The sequence below is a fragment of the Triticum urartu genome, chromosome 2A (genome assembly GCF_056163025.1).
Source record: "Triticum urartu cultivar PI428250 chromosome 2A, HENAU_Tu73, whole genome shotgun sequence".
Taxonomy (NCBI): Eukaryota; Viridiplantae; Streptophyta; class Magnoliopsida; order Poales; family Poaceae; genus Triticum; species Triticum urartu.
This window is the reverse complement of record NC_141874.1, coordinates 531,225,069-531,244,998: the sequence shown is the minus strand read 5'-3', so window position 1 is coordinate 531,244,998 and position 19,930 is coordinate 531,225,069.

Sequence of the window (19,930 nt, the reverse complement as noted above, 5' to 3'; positions counted from 1 at the left end):
GCCTTAAGAAGATTGGTCTCCCTAAATCACGGTATGAGGGGAGACTGACTGGAAAAGGCACGCTAGGAGGGGACTCAATAATATGCAGGGACGGGCATTCTTGGTCTCAAGAACACTACACAGTTCTACAGAACTCTACCTTGGTGACCCCGTATGTCGATGAACACAATAACAGTCTGTGCTCCAAACACTCCGAGCAGTGTGACGACTGGATTACATGTGAACACATCAGGACTTTCGGCAGTTGGTTGGAAACATGTCTCAGAGGTGAAAACACTGTTTCTGCTGAGCTGTACTCGTTGTCCTGGGGACCATCTTTGACTGTATTGACTTACAAAGGATATGAGATAAATGGGAATACATTTTACACGATCGCCCAAGATCAAATGAGCACCAACAAAAACAGCGGTGTCTGCTTTGATGCAGCAACCAATAGGGGAAAGGACACATATTATGGTTACATAGTGGACATATGGGAACTTGACTACGGAAATGATTTCAAGGTCCCTTTGTTTAAGTGCAAATGGGTCAATCTGCCAGGAGGCGGGGTAGAGGTAGACCCACAGTATGGAATGACAACAGTTGATGAACAATCTTGGGTACACAGACGAACCATTCTTCCTAGCCAATGATGTGGCACGGGTTTTCTATGTGAAGGACATGTCTACCAAACCGAGAAAAATAAAAGATAAGGAAGCGAACACATCATATGATGAGCCAAAGCATCACATAGTTCTTTCAGGAAAAAGAGACATCATGGGAGTGGAGTGGAGGAATCCCTTCGTGCCGACACAAGGGAGGGGGGCTGCTACCTACTTCGTACTTTGCTAGGTGAACCTTGGTTGGGGGGCATGCATTCATAGCTCAGGGATTCCCTTTGTGCCGGCATGAGGGAGGGGAACTGCAAGCTACTTCACACTTTTCTAGGGTGAACCTCGGTTGGGGGGCATGCATTCATAGCTTAATATTCCCTTCGTGCCACATGAGGGAAGGGGGGCTGCTAGCTACTTTGCACTTTGCTAGGGTGAGCCTCGGTTGGGGGGGATGCATTCATAGCTTAGGATTCCCTTCGTGACGACACGAGGGAGGGGGGGCTGCTAGCTACTTCGCACTTTGCTAGGTGAATGAACCTCGGTTGGGGGGCATGCATTCATAGCTTAGCATTCCCTTCGTGCCGACACGAGGGAGGATGGGGGCTGCTAGCTATTTCACACTTTTCTAGGTGAACCTCGGTTGGGGGGAGGGGGCATGCATTCATAGCTTAGGATTCCCTTCATGCCGACATGAGGGGGGGGGGAACCATACAGTGCGCTTTGCAAGAGAGGTGCCACATCGAAGTTGCATTTGGTATTTGAAAATCAAACCACCCTTTGGATACATAAATTTAGTCCAGATGCAAGTGTGTTCGTGTTCTGACCCTCTCCCACGTCATTTTTTGCCAAATTTATGAACATTAGATAAGTAGGATGACGCAACAGACACGGTTCACTCAAACTAACCGTGTGCATCACCGGTGCACCTGTCGCGCACACATTCGCGTAGTACATTGGGCTCCACGAGGCTCCCCCTCTCAAAAATATCTGTCCTCCTCGAGGGTTTTTCTGTTTCATAACACATGGTTGTTATCTCCGGACCATGTGAGATGTTTCTTGTTCCCATTCTCGCCTGCATCCCTAGAAAATATCTGCCCACCTCGAGGGTTTTTCTATTTCATAACACACGGTTGTTATCTCCGGACTGTGTGCGATGCACTATCATCAAAATTTTCAATAGCCCGAAATTTCAATCCCGCGTAGTAAAATTTTCAGTACCCGCATCATTTCCTCAAACACTCCATGCCCCCACTCCACACACACACACACACACACACACACACACACACACACACCAAAACCTCCTCGGGCGCGCGCGCACACACACACATACACACACCCTCCCTCGCTCGAAACCCTAGCAAGGTCCCTGCCGCCGCCGCCACAAGGCCTCCATTGTCAACATCTACCGGTTTTCCCGTGCAGCTTACCCACCGATCTCCATACCCAGGCCGCCCTGAGTTTATTAGATGACGCCTACCAAACGCCCCCTTTCCCACAGATCCCCATACCCATCCCCACCCCCACTCCAGAGTGTCGCAGCCTAAGCCCGAGTATGCTTCCCGTGGAGCTCGAGGAGCGACTGGCCCAAAAGAGGTGTATAGCGGTCTCTTCGCCCGACATCGCCGAGGAAGCTGACGACCATTACTGGCAGCATGCACTCAAGCAGCGGGCTAGAGTATGCAGGCCTGTCTCGTCCGCCGGCTACGAAATCGAGGTCATGGATATCGATGGCCTGAGGCGGGCTATGTCACAGGTTAAGTGGCCCACCCCCAACCCCTCGGGTTCAACTGCCATCGGTCTCATCCATGGCTCCACCGCTGATCTCCTCTTGCTCTCTGTCAACAATTTGCCATTCTACATCGCTATCGAGCCCCTTTTTTCATTTCTGAAGGACACATTCTGTGACGCTGGCTTGGGATCCACAGCTTCCAAGTCAGACCTCATCGACGGTGACCACGAGGAGGGCACCCTCTCCGGATCTTCCAAGGGGAAAGAGCCCATCTGCTCTTCCAAGGGGAAAGAGCCCGTCTGTGACATCAGGGAGGGCACCCTATAGCCGTGCTCTTCCAAGGGGAAGGAGCCCATCTGCGACAACATGGAGCGCATCTAGGGTCCGTTCTCTTCCCACGGGAACGAGCCCATCTGTGACAAGTGAGGAAACCCATGATTTGTTTTGCCGTGCATCTTCATAGGGGGGAACCGATGATTTGTTTTGTCGAGTCCCTTTTGTAGTGTAGTGAGAATATGTCCAGTTTTAATTGCTATATCCGGTTGTTTGCAGTATGCCGTGTTTATTTTAGTTGTTCACAATGTGATGCTCTATATGTGAAATTATTTACTGTGCAGTACATTTCATCAATCCAGTTTTAAACAAACCGATAGGAATGCATATATTTGCTTGGTGTTAAGCCCGTTATAGCTAGCATATGCCTCTTTTAAAGTTTTTTGATTGTTCAGTTGTTTGTAGTTAGCATATGTCCAGTTTCAAATGCTATCTTTGGTTGTTCGTAGTATTCCTTGTTTATTCCAGTTATTCACAAAGTGACGTTCTATATGTGCAAGTATGAACTGTTGTGCTTAACATGCTTCTCGATGTACCTACACAGGAAAATTTTTGGACCGACTATTGTTTTCCATCGAGGTTAGTTTCATCCCATGGCTTATATCTGCTCACTGTTCAGGATATCGGTAGCTGGTACCATATAGGCCGGCGACTGATAAGGGACTAATCGGTCAATCGGACTTTTAACTGAATATATCTGCAACCCATTTATCGTTAGGTTAACTAGGGCCATATGTAATATATCTGAGGCTACATAGCAACATGCACTATACTTAATGTCTAAATATGCAATCCTAGGCTACATAGCAACAAGGAAGAGTGTTACATTAATGTTCTAATGATGTCTAGATATACGTAGAAGAGCAGTAGTAGCAACAACAACAACACATCCCTGTTTGGATACTCAACTTAGCTAGAGGTTAGAGTTAGTTTCTAGCTCATTACTAACCCTGAACTAACTCCATCCAAAGAGTTGTTTGGATGGTACGGTTAGATTGACAATAAATGCACTAGGAGAACTGGATAGTTTTTTTGGGTGGGTTATAGATGCAACTAGCTCAAACTAGCCCTCATGTTTAGATATACTTTAGGGATATTAGAGCCCGAATTAGCTCAAATAAACTGTAACCTCTGGATACAGCAGCAGTTAATCAGCCAATAATTTGTAAGAATGCACTAAACTCCTTCTGGCCCATAATTCATCCAATATTTGAGTATATTGGATGTTATAAGATACTCCCTCCGTTCCTAAATATTTGTCTTTCTAAAGATTTCAAATGGACTACCACATACGGATGTGTATAGACATATTATAAAAGAGTGTTGTACTACATCATTGTGCAATAGCTGTTTAGCTTCTAATATTAACTTGGTCCTTTTAGGTACATATGTCATTGGTAAAGATCCATGCTTCGACCCTTTCTGCATATGGGGCAATGAGATATCGATGAACCATCATCAAGTGAGGAAGATGATAAAGATTGTTAGTAAAATGGGTCCAAAGATGGCAATTAAACTATTTGTTTACACTTTATCCAAGACAACATCAAACTGCAGGATGGCAAGTAAGAACTTTGCAACCTTCTTTTTACTGCCCATAATGAGTTGTGTTAGATGACAATGTCTGAATCTTTTTTCCTTTGTAGTGGTTGCCAAAACACTTTCCTCAAGATTACCTCTCAAACTACATGATTGGTGGGCATGCAAAGGTTAAAGTATTTCTACCAGAACATGATGATTATCTAGATGTTTTCATGAAGACCATGAAGGATGGGCGGTCGGCCATCACAAGGGGTTGAACTAGAGTCGTGCGTGCCTTCTGCATGGAGGAGGGCACAATATGGGCATTCCGCTTCACCTTGTTTAGCAACCAGAATATATTTCGCCTCTTTCTTTACCGTCTTTAATAATACAAGTATACAACTATGGTTCATCATTCTTTATTTGATTCTTATGTAATTCTTGAACATATGTACCTATGAATCAAATAATGCATTGGTTGTTTGAACCTGATTGATATGAAAAAAGCTGTAGCATACATTCAAATTCAAATTCAAATCTGGTACAACTTGAAATAGCAGCAATTAAATTACGGTGAAATTACGCTCTCCAGGTTGTTATGGCGCACACAGTTGGTAAAACACAAACGTTTGTGATATATACCATAATCCGAGACGGTTCACAGAGAGGAAACATGTGCAAGCATGCACACAGTTGCTGTTTCCAAAGCGTATGCGATTTCAGACAATATCACAAACGTTGCGGGCAAACTAAACGTATGTGTTAGTTGCCTTATCGTACACGATTCGCAACCATGAACTGTTTTTGATGAAGTATGCATCATTAATGTTGCACCACAGAATAGTGTGTGCGATAGTTGTCGTGTACGACGATGTTACGACGGTCTGACGTTTCGTAATCCTGTCCGACACTCATACGACGATTAGCTAATCTTCTTAACAGTGAACCATTTGTGATGGGCCGCGCAACGTACACATTCTATAATAGTGAGCCATTTGTGATGGGTCGCGCATCGTAAACGTAGCACCATAGAATACCGACTGCAATGGAAATGCGAGCAGAAATGAGGAGTACTGTAGGGGCCCTATCCTCGACGGTTTCTAGGTCGTGTGGGAAGGACCCCCCTATCGCCCACACTCACTTGGCTACGGTTCCAAATGCCATCGCAGAAAGGGGTTAAAAACCGTTTGTTTAGGACCGAGGTGCAATAGTGACTTATACATATTCCTCTGACTATGAGATTATGCAACTCCTGAATACCGGAGGAACACCTTGTGTGCTACCAAATGTCACAACGTAACTGGGTGATTATAAAGATGCTCTACAGGTGTATCCGAAGGTGTTTGTTGGGTTGGCATAGATCAAGATTAGGATTTGCCACTCCGTGTATCGGAGAGGTATCTCTGGGCCCCCTCGGTAATGCACATCACTACAAGCGTTGCAAGCAATGTGACTAATGAGTTAGTCACGGGATGATGCATTACGGAACAAGTAAATAGACTTGCCGATAATGAGATTGAACTAGGTATGATGATACCGACGGTCAAATCTCGGGCAAGTAACATACCGATGACAAAAGGAATGACATATGTTGTTATACGGTTTGACCGATAAAGATCTTCGTAGAATATGTAGGAGCCAATATGAGCATCCATGTTCCGCTATTGGTTATTGACTGGAGATGTGTCTCTGTCATGTCTACATAGTTCTCGAACCCGTAGGGTCCGCACGCTTAATGTTCGATGGCGATTTGTATTATGAGTTATGTGATTTGATGACCGAAATTTCTTCGGAGTCCCAGATGAGATCACATACATGACGAGGAGTCTCGAAATGGTTGAGATGTAAAGATTCATATATTGGAAGGTTGCATTTGGACATCGAAATGGTTTCGAGTGGTTCGGGCAATTTTCTGGAGTACCATGAGGTTACCAGAACCCCCCGGGAGAAGTATTGGGCCAATTGGGCCTTATTGGAGGAGAGGAGAAAGGCCACGTGAGAGGGGTTCCCCCCTTGCCCAAACTGAATTGGACTAGGGGAGGGAGCGTCCCCCTCTTTCCAACTCCCTCTCTCTCCCTTCCCCCTTTCCCTCTCCGGTGGAAGGAAGGAGGGGGGCCGAATCCTACTTGGACTAGGAGTCCAAGTAGGACTCCCCCCTTATGGCGCCCCCTTAGGCCGGCCACCTCCTCCCCCCTTTATATACGGAGGCGGGGTGGGGGGGACCCCAAAGGCACAACAAACATCTCTTAGCCGTGTGCGGTGCCCCCTCCACAGTTTACCACCTCGGTCATATCGTCGTACTGCTTGGACGAAGCCCTGCGCCGGTAACTTCATCATCATCGTCGCCACGTCATCGTGCTGATGGAACTCTCCCTCGTCCTCAATTGGATCAAGAGCTCGAGGGACGTCATCATGCTGAACCTGTGCAGAACACGAAGGTGCCGTACATTCAGTGCTTGGATCGGTTGGATTGTTGTAACGCCCATGATGCGGCTATATCTCCCACGTCTCGAGGCACGACTTAGAGGCATAACCGCATTGTGGTTTTGTGCAAGAAGGGTCATCTTCACAAAATCCCATGTAATGAACAAGAAAGGGATAAATAGAGTTGGCTTATAATCGCCACGTCACACAATAACAAACAATTCATACATCAACAGAGTACACTCATAGTCCGACTACGGACAACCAAATGAAAAGAAGATAAAACCCAAGTGCTAGATCCCCGATCGTCCCAACTAGGCTCCACTACTGATCATCAGTAAAAGACACGTAGTAACGACCAAGGTCCTCGTCGAACTCCCACTTGAGTTCGGTAGCATCACTTGCACTAGTATCATCGGCACCTGCAACTGTTTTGGTAGTATCTGTGAGTCACGAGGACTCGGCAATCTCAAAACCTGTGAGATCAAGACTATTTAAGCTTATGGGTAGGATGTGGTAATGAGGTGGAGTTGCATCAAGATCTAAGCAGATATGGTGGCTAACATACGAATACAAGAGTAAGATTAGAAGCTACGCAATGATCGTGAAGCTAGACGTGATCAAGAAGTGATCCTGAAGTACTTACATTCAAACATAAGCCAAACCGTGTTCACTTCCCGGACACCGCCAAAAAGAGACCATCATGGCTACACATGTGGTTGATTCATTTTAATTAAGTCAAGTGTCAAGTTCTCTACAACCGGATATTAACAAATTCCCATCTGCCACATAACCGCAGGCACGGCTCTCGCAAGTTTATACCCTGCAAGGGTGTCCCAACTTAGCCCTTCACAATCTCTCATGATCAACGAGGGATATTCCATCTGTCGAAAAGACCCGATCAGTCTCAGAATCCCCGTTACAAGACATTTCGACAATTGTAACATCCCAAATTTTCAATTTGGAATGTTATACATAGATCATCATGCATATCATATTTTCGTGCATTTTGGTTGATCCTAGAAATTTCACGCAACTCAAGGACCCTCGGAGAGAGTTGGAGATTTCGTCATTTTCATATTTGAGTTTTCTCAAATTTGAAAAGAGGATCATTTGATTTATTTATTTCATCTTCAATTATTTTTCCGATATCAAAATATGAGAGAGGGAATAATATGACTTTCCCAAAATTTAGGAAAAATGAAGATTTAATGAATAAATCAAATTTTGGTTTTTGCCGGAGTTTTGTTTGCTTTTTCTTTGGATAGGGAAAAATGCGCGTTTTCAAAAATTGCATTTTAGGCCCGAAGAAAAGTTCATTTTGTTCGACTCGTTGTTAGGAGTCGGAGAAAATTTACTTTAGTTTTTTTGGAGCCCGTTTAGCTTTCTTTTTCTTTTGTTTTCTGCGCACGAAACCGATTTAAAAAAAATAGAGCAGGCCAGCCGGGCCAAGGCCCAGCCAGCCGGCCGCCCCAGCCTCCCTGCGCGCGCGCCAGGCACAGCTGCCGCCGCCTCCAAGGCCGAGTCCTTGTTGGACTCTAGGCCGGCTTTCCCCCCCCCTCTTTCCTTTGTTTCCCCTCTTTTCCTTGCCCCCTACCCCAAGTAAACCCCCCACCTATATAAATACCCCCATAACCCCCCCTCTCCCCACACCAATCCCCAAGCCGCAGCAAGCAGCAGCGCGCAGCCCCAAGCCGCCGCCCTTAGCCGCCGCCGCCTATAGCAGCCGCCACCGCCCTTAGCCGCCGCCGCCGCCCTAGCCCCGCCTCGCTGGAGGTAGCGCGCCTCTCTTTTCTCGCCGCGGTTCAGTTCTTTTTAAAGAAACCGTTCCGGTTCTTTTCTTTTCCGGTTTTTCTCTCCGATTTTTCGTTTCGGTTTTCTTCCGAAACCCTAGATCGGTTTTCCGTTTCTTTTCAGTTTCTTTTCCGAAAACCCTAGATCGGTTTTCATTCTTCTTTCTGACCGTTCGTCTCAACGAACGTGATCACCGATTATTCCCGGTTAACGAACGTCCGTTCGTCGGAATTATTCCGCGTTCTCTCCGATCGTGATCTCAGATCCGATTTTCGTTCTAGTCTTTCTTCTCGCTCGTTTATCGGAATCAGGTGATTCAAGCGCCTGGAGTTTCGTCTCGAAACCGCCGTTCCGTCTAATCAACTTGAACAAGCTTTTGCTACAGTAAAATTTGACCTAGTTTCAACTTGCTAGAACCGAGTTGTTTTCTTCCGCCGTTTGTTTTCGTCGTTTGTTCGGTTCGTTCTTTCTTTGCAACCGGAGTTCTTAAGTTGAACTTTCTGGTTTGTTCTCTTGTTTGAGTTTTACCTGTGCATTAGTTGAGTACTTATTGTGTGCTTGTTGTTTGTCTGCGATAGATTACCCGGATTGCGCCGCTTGTTACTTCGAATCCCTAGGACTCACAGATCATCAGCAAGGCAAGTAACACTTTGATCATACCTTTTCTACAACCCATGTTTTATTGCATTAGATCAATCCTCTCACATTGCATGATTAGGATCTAATTAAATTGTGGGTTGGGAAGTAGATGAGGTAGTACCTATTACCTGTATTATTATGAAACCTTTGGGAGTTACTTCTACGTTTGCTTATTATGCCATGCTATGCTAGTAGACGTGGATTGGGTGAGTGATATCCATGACAGATGTGAGATTGATAATTTAATGGTTTATCTAAGGTGGCAACTTAAACACACATCTGGGTGGATTGAGGCACCTGATGTCTATCGGGACTTGCCTGTTTTATTTTGGACCGCCACCCAGGCTCAAAGGGATCATAAGATCATTCATGCTAGTAACTTCCGTGTGCAGCCACAAGCCATTATGGGCTCTGGCATAGTTGACTAAGTCGTGTGAACTCTTACAGGGTAGACTAGCAGATCTAGGGGAAAGTAGGTGTACCGGTCTATCCACCGTAAGGTGCTAGCGCTTCTGAAAGACTGTGTCTCGGTCATCCGTCTTCTCAAACACCATGTAGTGCGAGAAACCAAACGGAGGCGATCGAGTCTTGTGGGGAAAAGTGCGCAAACCTCTGCAGAGTGTAACAAACTAATCATGATTAGCCGTGTCCCCGGTTATGGACAACTTGAGTATCTAGTACTTGAATATCATGTGAATCTCAACATGTTACTCTAATTAATATTGATGGGTTTCAATTGTTCACTTAATTGGGATCGGAATGCTGTCAACCATTCTCGATGTTTAACAACTACCATGATAGTTAAATAAATTTATTCCTTTGCAGTAGGGAAAAACTGGCTTTACGCAAAACTGTAACCATAGAGCTTTCCACCAGCCATACATGCATGTAGTATAGCTGTTTCATTCCATTACTCTCTATGTGTTACATTGCCAGCATATTCCATGTGCTGACCCGTTTCGGGCTGCAACTTCTCATGTTGCAGACTTTTCAGACGACGAGTAAGGTGCTTTTAGGTCGTGGTTCTATACTCAGTGATGCCGTTGGAGTTGATGGACCCATTTATCTTCCGAGTCTTCCGCTGTTATCGTTATTAGATGGCCTTAAGCCATATTTATTGTAATAAGTTCTCTTTGAGACACCGATGTAATAAGTGTGTGATTGCAACTCTGCTATAAATCCTTCGAAGTACTGTGTGGTGTCAGCATTACTGATCCAGGGATGACACCGGAGCACAGTAGACTTGATCCATTCGGGTCGGGTCGCTACAATAATGGTAAAACAAGACCAGCAAGACCACCCGACGTACCGACAAATCCCGATAGGAGTTGCACATATCTCATTCTCAGGGCACACCGTATGGTCCAGACGTCGGGTTAGGTGAGACCCTGGTTGCGCAGTGGGCGCCGGACAACGCCCAGGTTGGACCAGCACTCGGAGGAACACTGGCCCGGGGGGGGGGTTTACATAAAGATGACCCTCAGGTTTGCAACTCCCAAGGGGAAAGTATAGGTGGTGGTTAGGCAAATGTTAAAACCAAGGTTGGGCCTTGCTGGAGGGTCCCATAACCCCAACCATGTAAGGAACGCAAAATCAAGGAACATAACACCGATATGACGGAAACTAAGGCGGCAAGAGTGGAACAAAACACCAAGCAAAAGACCAAGCCTTCCACCCTTTACCAAGTATATAGATGCATTAATTAAAATAAGAGATATTGTGATAGCCCAACATATCCATGTTCGAACATGGAACAACCTGCAAGGCACCTGCAACTAGCAATGCTATAAGAGGGGCTGAGCAATGCAGTAACTTAGCCAAACAATGGTTTGCTAGGAAGGTGTGTTAGAGGCTTGACATGGCAATATGTGAGGCATGATAAATAGGTTGTAGGTAGCGCGACATAGCGGTAGAACGAACAACTAGCAGTCAAAGATAGAAGTGATATCGAGGGTAATGATCATCTTGCCTACAAAGTTCTCGGAGTTGTCGAAAGCTTGCTCCTTGTTAGCGTACTCAATAGCTTCCTCGTTCACGAACTCGTCTCCTGGACCTACCGAAAGCAAGAACACAAGCAACGGAACAACAATCAATTATGGTGCAATGCACAAGCAACATGATGCTATACATGGCATGGGATGCAAGGTATGACGTGCTATCATATGGGTACTCCGTAAGGGAAAGGAGGATCAAGGCATCAACTTGGCAAACCAAGCATGCCGCTGGAAAGATGAGGTGATGTCAGTCGAAATCTATATAAGGATCACCGAAATCGGATGCACAGTTTGCAAATGACAAGCAAAATATGACACAAATCTGGGATTAAGAACATCATAGCACTAGAAATGCAACAACAAACTATGCTACAACACTCCAACATAGCAACAAAGCACATGACCATAAAGTACGGGTGAAGCTCTACAAATCATGAACACTAAGCTGCTGCTAGAACTCACTAGAATAAGCCTAAAAAGCATGGCAAAATGCAAATGATATCAGCTTCACAGACTTAGATAAAATTCTAAACATGTCAAAACAACAACATATATCAATGTTTAGAGCTAGCAAACAACATGCTACAGGAACATACCATGGCAAACAAAGGCATGTCATGCTAGTGCTAAAGGCATAGAACAAAACTTGCTTACTGAACTTTAACCAAAGATGCACAAAAAATTATGTGGCACCCATGCAAACATGGCAAGTTATTGGATCAGTTTCAGACTTAGTAGAAAAACAGAGCATGGCAGAATCAGATTCATGACAGCAACTTTACAAGCTCATGCCACTCACCACAAAGCATTTCATGGCATCATAAGGTAACAAACAGTAAGTAGACATATTCATGGAGCTAAACATGGCAAGAGAAAATTCACAGGGTGCATGGATCACTAGCAAAACACATGGCAAAACTGAAACTCATGTTAACAATCTGCCAGGAACAATATTTAGCAAAAGTAGAGAATGGTAATGACAAGCTAGAGAACTCCATAATTGCAACCAGAGGCATGATTGGATCGAGCAATACCACATCTTAAAAGCACTCTTACTGAACTACATCAAAATGTGCATGGATCTACTGGTAGCAACAAGTTAACATAGCATCAAAATGCAACGGTAAAGGACTTTGCATGCTTGTGCTAGTCACTACATAGCTCAAAAATACAATATTGCACCACTATAAAGATGACATGGAGGAGATCATAAAACATGTAGACAACATGCTCATAGGACGCACACACAAAATGCAACGAAAATGACAAATCATGAAGTTTTGTTAAATTCCAGCAGACAACATCATATAGCACTTGTGCAACGAATATTTGGGCATTAAAATGGACAGTAACATGCATGCAAATGAAACTAACATGAAGAGCATCACGACACGAACATTTTGATATATCATGCACGCAAAACGGAGTTATGAGCATAGAGATATGGCATGATGAACAGGGGCACATGAACAGGGGCATATGGTTTGCACGGTTTCCGATGATGGCCAGAGTTCTTTGCCGGAGAAGACGAGGAGGCGGCGGCCATAGCTCGGGGAAGGCGACCGGAGTGGAAGGAGCTTGCCGGAGTGCGGGGGAGGATGTCGCCGGATTCGGGGTCGCCGGGTCCGACCGGATTCGGGGCCGGAGCGTCGGAAGCGGCGAGGTGAGGGCGAGGCCGGGCGGCGAGGTCGGCGCGCGCCGGCGACGGAGGGATGAGGCGGTGACGAGGTCGGCATGGTGGGCGGCGAAGACGGGCGGCGGAGTCGCGGGCGCTGACCCAGCGGCGGCGGGAGGCGTTGGGCGGCGAGGGCACGATGGGCCGGCCGGCCCCCCTACGGGCTCGACGGGCCGCGGCGGGGGTGGACAGCGGTGTGACATGTGGCGCGCTCCGATTGGCGCAGGACGGCGGCGCGGGCTTGTCTTGCCGTCGCGGACACGTCCGGCGGCACGGAGGGGGGGTTGGACTAGGGTTTTTACCCGTGATTTCGAAGGGGGATGCATATTTATAGGTAGGGGGAGTTAGGCGAGTCCAAATGAGGTGCGATTTTTGCCCAAATGATCGTGATCCAACGACGGAGAGCATGGAGCGTGTTTCGATGGGTTAGTGGGCTGTTTTGGAGGGGTGTTGGGCTGCAACAAGAGAGGGGCTTTTGCGGTTACCCGGTTAACCGTTGGGGCATCAAACGACCTCCAAATGGAACGAAATTTGACAGGCGTCCTACCGGTGATGTACCAAGGCCACTCGACAAATCTCGACCCATTCCGAGAACTTTTTTCTCCTGCTCATGAAACGAGATTAGAGGGGTGCAACAGGTGCATGTGGGAGTGTCAGATCGCGAAACGGACAATGGCGAAAATGACCGGATGCATGAGACGAACACGAATGCAAATGAGATGCACATGATGACATGAGATGAAATGCATGGCATGAACAAAATGCAAAACAAGGACAAAAACCCAACCACGAAGGAAATATGATATCACATAGTCGGAAATGGCAAGAGTTGGAGTTACAAATATGGAAAGTTACATCCAGGGTGTTGCAACACTCCACCACTACAAGAGGATCTCGTCCCGAGATCTAGGACTGAAAGAACTCCGGATATTCGGAACGGAGGCGATCCTCGCGCTCCCAGTTGGCTTCCCGGCCGGAATGGTGCAACCACTTAACTTTCAGGAATTTGGCTGACTTGTTGCGAGTCTTGTGCTCGGTTTCTTCAAGAATAGCAACGGGATGCTCATGATAAGACAAGTCTTCTTGAAGATCAATCTATTCGAAGTTGATAGTGCGCTCGGGTGTCTTGAAGCACTTGCGAAGCTGTGACACGTGAAACACATGGTGCACATTTGCGAAGTTGGACGGAAGCTCGAGTTGATAGGCGAGGTCGCCTCTTTTGTCAATGTTCTTGAAAGGACCCACGTACCTTCAGGAAAGCTTCCCTGTGATACCGAAGCGATGAGTGCCTTTTATTGGAGAGACGTGGAGGTAGACATGGTCTCCTATCTCGAAAGCCAAGTCACGGTGCTTGCCATCATAGTAACTCTTCTGGCGCGATTGCACGGCTTTTAGATTTTCACGGATGACTTTTCACATTTCTTCAGCTATTGTGATCAAGTCGTTGACAAGAAGTTAGTGTTCACCAGTCTCGGACCAATTGAGAGGAGTACGGCACTTTCTGCCATATATAATTTCGAATGGGGCCTTGCCCGAACTTGCTTGGAAGCTGTTGTTGTAGGAGAACCCAGCATAAGGGAGACAATCTTCCCACTTCATACCGAAAGATATGACACAAGCCCTAAGCATGTCTTCGAGGATTTGATTGACTCACTCAACTTGGCCACTTGTTTGAGGATGGAAAGCTATGCTGAAGCGAATGTTGGTGCCCATGGCCTTATGGAAGGAGTCCTAGAACTTGGAAGTGAAAATGCTTCCGCAGTCTAAAGAGATCAATTGCGGAATACCATGCAATGAGACAATTCTGGAGGTGTATAGATCTACCAACTGAGCTACTTTGATAGATTCTTTGATTGGAAGGAAATGAGCCACTTTTGTAACCTTGTCAATGACAACGAAAATAGCATAATTCCCACACTTGGACTTGGGAAATCCAGTGAAAAAGTCCATTTCGATATGATCAAACTTCCATTATGGAATAGCATGAGTTTGGAGGAGACTAGCTGGTTGTTGGTGTTCTGCTTTCGCCCTTCGGAAGACATCACATTCATTCATGAATTGAGCAATCTCTCGCTTCATTCGAGTCCACCAATACAACTGCTTGAGGTCATGGTACATCTTCGAACTTCCTGGATGAATGGAAAGAATAGAATTGTGCGCTTCGTTCATTATGATCTTCCTTAGATCACCTTTAGGAACCACAATCCGGTCCTCGAGGAATAAAGTGTCTTTGTCATCAATGCGATAGCACTTGTATTTGGATAATCCCTTGGCAATACCATGTTTCACCTTCTTCACCATGGTATCAAGGAGTTGTGCCTCACGAATTTGATCTTCCAAAGTTGGAGTGACTTGAAGGTTGGCAAGGAAACCTTGAGGAACAACTTGGATGTTGAGCTTACGGAAAGCTTCACTACAATCCGGTTGGAATGGTTTGAGAATTAAGCTGTTGCAATAATCATTTTTGCTCAAAGCATCGGCAATCACATTGGCCTTACCTGGAGTATATAAAATACTTGGATTGTACTCTTGAATCATTTCGATCCAATGAGTTTGCCTGAGGTTGAGGTTGGGTTGAGTGAATATATATTTGAGGCTCTTGTGATCGGTGAAAATGTCCACTTGCCTTCCCAACAAGAGATGTCTCCATGTTATTAATGTGTGGACAACTGCCGCCAACTCAAGATCGTGAGTGGGGTAGTTCCTTTCGTTGGGCTTCAATTGACGAGAGGTATAGGCCAAAACTTTCTTCTCTTGCATTAACATGGCGCCGAGACCTTGCAAAGAGGCATCACAGAAGACTTCGAATGGCTTGGATTCATCAGGAGGAGTCAAGACAGGAGATGAGACTAGCTTCTCTTTTAGAGTGTTGAAAGCAACGTCACACTCAGGAGTCCAGCCATACTTGACATGTTTCTGGAGGAGGTTGGAAAGAGGCTTTGCAACGTTTGAGAAATTCTCAATGAATCTTCGTTAATAGCTTGCAAGCCCAAGGAAACTTTGGATCTGCTTAACATTCTAAGGAGGCTCCCAATTCACAATTGCAGAAACCTTCTCCAAGTTAACAGCAATGCCCTCGGCGGAGATGATATGACCAAGGTAAAGAACTTCATCCAGCCAAAACTCACATTTGGAAAACTTGGCATAGAATTGATACTCTCTGAGCTTGTCGAGCACGAATCGTTAATGTTTCGCATGGTCCTTCTTATTCTTGGAGAACACCAAGATATCATCGAGATACACCAAGACGAATTCATTAGTGTAGGGGTTGAAGATCAAGTTCATCATGCGAGAGAAAGTTGGAGGAGCATTGACAAGGCCGAAAGACACGACAGTATATTCATAAGAACCAAAGTTTGTTCTGAATGTTGTCTTAGGGATATCTTGTTCATGAATGCGAATCTGATGATAACCCATACGCAGGTCAAGCTTGGAGAACAATTTTGCGCCTTTAAGTTGCTCGAATAGCTCATTGATTTTGGGAAGAGGATACTTGTTCTTAATTGTCTTCTTGTTCAATGGACGGTAATCGACGCAAAGTCGGTTCGTGCCATCCTTCTTCTGGACAAAAAGAACAACACAACCCCATGGAGATGAACTCGGTCTGATCAGACCCAAACGCTCTTGTTCATCGAGCTGTTTCTTAAATTCCTTCAGCTCCTTTGGTCCAAGCTTGTAAGGACGCTTGCAAACGGGTTCAGTACCAGGCTCAAGATCAATAACGAATTCAACTGGCCAGTGAGGAGGCATTCCTGGAAGCTCTTCTGGAAAGACATCTTGGTACTCACAAACGACTGGAATATGAGAAATTGCATCTAACTAGCCCTTCTCATTGAGAGAAAACAACCGAATGGTCTCGTCTCGAGCGGCATAGATGATCACATCCTCAGAAGAGTGTGTCAACTGAATTTGCCTGGCAACACATTCAAGTAGAGCCTTGTGCTTAGAAAGCCAGTCCATCCCGAGAATTAGATCAATATCCGAGTCGCCAAGAACAATTGAAGAAGACATAAATTTTTAGTTGCCCATCTTGATAGAAACATCCCGAACCATCGAGCTTGCGTTGATGAATTTACCCAGAGAAACAACTGATAACGGTCTAGGCAAATCTTGAAAAACCAACTCATGCTTTGATGCAAAAGGTCTTGAGATGAAACAATGCGGTGCACTAGTATCAAATAAAACTTTTGCGGGAAAATCATTAAGTTGGATATTGCCCATGATCACTTCTGAAGAATCCTGTGCTTGAACTGAATTCATCAAGTTCACTCTTGCAGACTTGGGATTATGCTTGACCACTGCATTGCTTGAAGACCTCACAGGAGGAGGAGGAGGCGGAAGGCACCTTTGGTTGGAGCACTTGTTTGCATAGTGACCTTTCTGCTGACACTTGTTGCAAGTAACTTCTGAGAGCGGACGGTGATAAGGAGGAGCACTTGTATTTGGAGCTTAATTCTGAGACTTGTTCCGATAGCCTGGGTTGGGTGGGTGGGAAGATCCATGGCCACCTTTGTTCTTCTGCTGGTAGGGCTGACGAAACGGAGGATGCGGAGGAAGCCAGAACTTCTGTTGCTTAGCTTCCACTTGTGAGGAATAAGAAGACTCAACTGCATCCCTGATTCTCTTCTTTGAAGCCTCACACTTGAGCTGAGAACCTTCTTGCTTGAGGGCCATGTTATAGAATTGATTAAACTTAGTAGGCTCAAGAAGCACGAGAGATAACTGCAGATCTTCTCTGAGGCCACCCCTAAAGTGATAGATCATGCTCTTTTCATCAGGAATGTCCTGCCTTGTGAAGTGAGCAAGTTTCTGAAACTGGATGTTGTATTGGTACACAAACATGCTTCCTTGCTTGAGACTGCGGAATTCCTCACGCTTGCTCTCAGCAACACTTGTAGGAATGTGGTGAGCTTTGAAATCCCGGCAGAAGTCATCCCAGGTAATCACTCGACCTCCTCTAGAATCTTTGTATTATTGATACCAATCAACAGCTTGGCCCTTGAGCTGAAAAGAAGCGAACTTGACATAGTCCTCAGGCCTGACATTGCTACATTCAAAATCCTTGCTGATGTCCACAAGCCAATCATCGGCGTCCGTGGCCTTGACATAGTTGCTGAAAGACTTTGGCTGATTTGCAAGGAACTGGTTCAGGGTAGCAAAATGAGGCTGATTGTTGAACTGCCCTTGACCTTGATTCCCTTGGTTGCCTTGGCCCCTGTTGCGCTCTTTCAAGAATTGCAAAAGCATCTGGGTGTTGGTGTTGGTGGCTGCCATGACAGCTTTCCATGCCTCCGGAGGCGGGGGTGGAGGTGGAGGGTTCGCCTGTTCCCCATCATTGCGTTGCAGATTCAGACACATTGGAGGAGCCATCCTGAAGAGGTGGCATCCGTTAGAATCTTGATATATAGATAGACAAACTAACTCAACGAATAGAAATTGCAACATATAGTCTTCCCAATAAACATTCAAACAAATATTGAACGAATGAATTCCAAAGTTAACATTACACGACCATTAAGGTGAGAAGCCACTTAGATAAAGGTTGATGAATGAAACAACAAGGTACGACTGGAACAAATAAGTGGTAAGGATTACCCAATCACAAACCAAATATCCACGGAAAGAAATACTAGAGCTACTTGAATTCCCATCTATAAACTCCCGAAACTTTCTGGTTATGCAATCTGGTGTTGGGATACAGGGAGGCACCTATAAACCTGGCTCTGATACTAACTTGTAACGCCCATGATGCGGCTATATCTCCCACGTGTCGAGGCACGACTTAGAGGCATAACCGCTTTGTGGTTTTGTCGCAAGAAGGGTCATCTTCACACAATCCCATGTAATGAACAAGAAAGGGATAAATAGAGTTGGCTTACAATCGCCATGTCACACAATATCAAATAATTCATACATCAATACACTACACTCATAGTCCAACTACGGAGAACAAAATGAAAAGAAGATAAACCCCAAGTGCTAGATCCCCGATCGTCCCAACTGGGCTCCACTACTAATCATCAGGAAAAGACACGTAGTAACGGCCAAGGTCCTCGTCGAACTCCTACTTGAGTTTGGTAGCATCACCTGCACTAGTATCATCGACACTTGCAAAAGTTTTGGTAGTATCTGTGAGTCATGAGGACTCATCAATCTCAAAACCCGCGAGATCAAGACTATTTAAGCTTACGGGTAGGATGTGGTAATGAGGTGGAGTTGCAGCAAGCGCTAAGCCGATATGGTGGCTAACATACGAATACAAGAGTAAGATGAGAAGCTACGCAACAGTCGTGAAGCTAGAAGTGATCCTGAACTACTTATGTTCAAACAAAACCCAAACCGTGTTCACTTCCCGGACATCACCGAAACGAGACCATCACGGCTACACACGCGGTTGACTCATTTTAATTAAGTCAAGTGTCAAGTTGTCTACAACCGGGTATTAACAAATTCCCATCTGCCACATAACCGCAGGCACGGCTCTCGAAAGTTTATACCCTACAGGGGTGTCCCAACTTAGCCCATCACAAGCTCTCATAATCAACGAAGGATATTCCTTCTCTCGAAAAGACCCGTTCAGTCTCAGAATCCCCGTTACAAGACATTTCGACAATGGTAAAACAAGACCAGCAAGACCGCCCGGCCGACAAATCCCGATAGGAGTCGCACGTATCTCGTTCTAAGGGCACACCAGATGGGCCAGACGTCGGGTTAGCTGAGACCCTGGTTGCCCTGGGGCTCCAGACAACGCCCAGGTTGGACCAGCACTCGAAGGAACACTGGCCTGGGGGGTTAAGTAAAGATGACCCTCGGGTTTGCAACTCCCAAGGGAAAAGTATAGGTGGTGGTTAGGAAAATGTTAAAACCAAGGTTGGGCCTTGCTGGAGGAGTTTTATTCAAAACGAACTATCAAGGGGGTCCCATAACCCCAACCGCATAAGGAACGCAAAATCAAGGAACATAATAGCAGTATGACAGAAACTAAGGCGACAAGAGTGGAACAAAACACCGAGCAAAAGGACAAGCCTTCCATCCTTTGCCAAGTATATAGATGCATTAATTAAAATAAGAGATATTGTGATCACCCAACATATCCATGTTCCAACATGGAACAACCTGCAAGGCACCTGCAACTAGCAACTCTATAAGAGGGGCTGAGCAATGCGGTAACTTAGCCAAACAATAGTTTGCTAGGAAGGTGGGTTAGAGGCTTGACATGGCAATA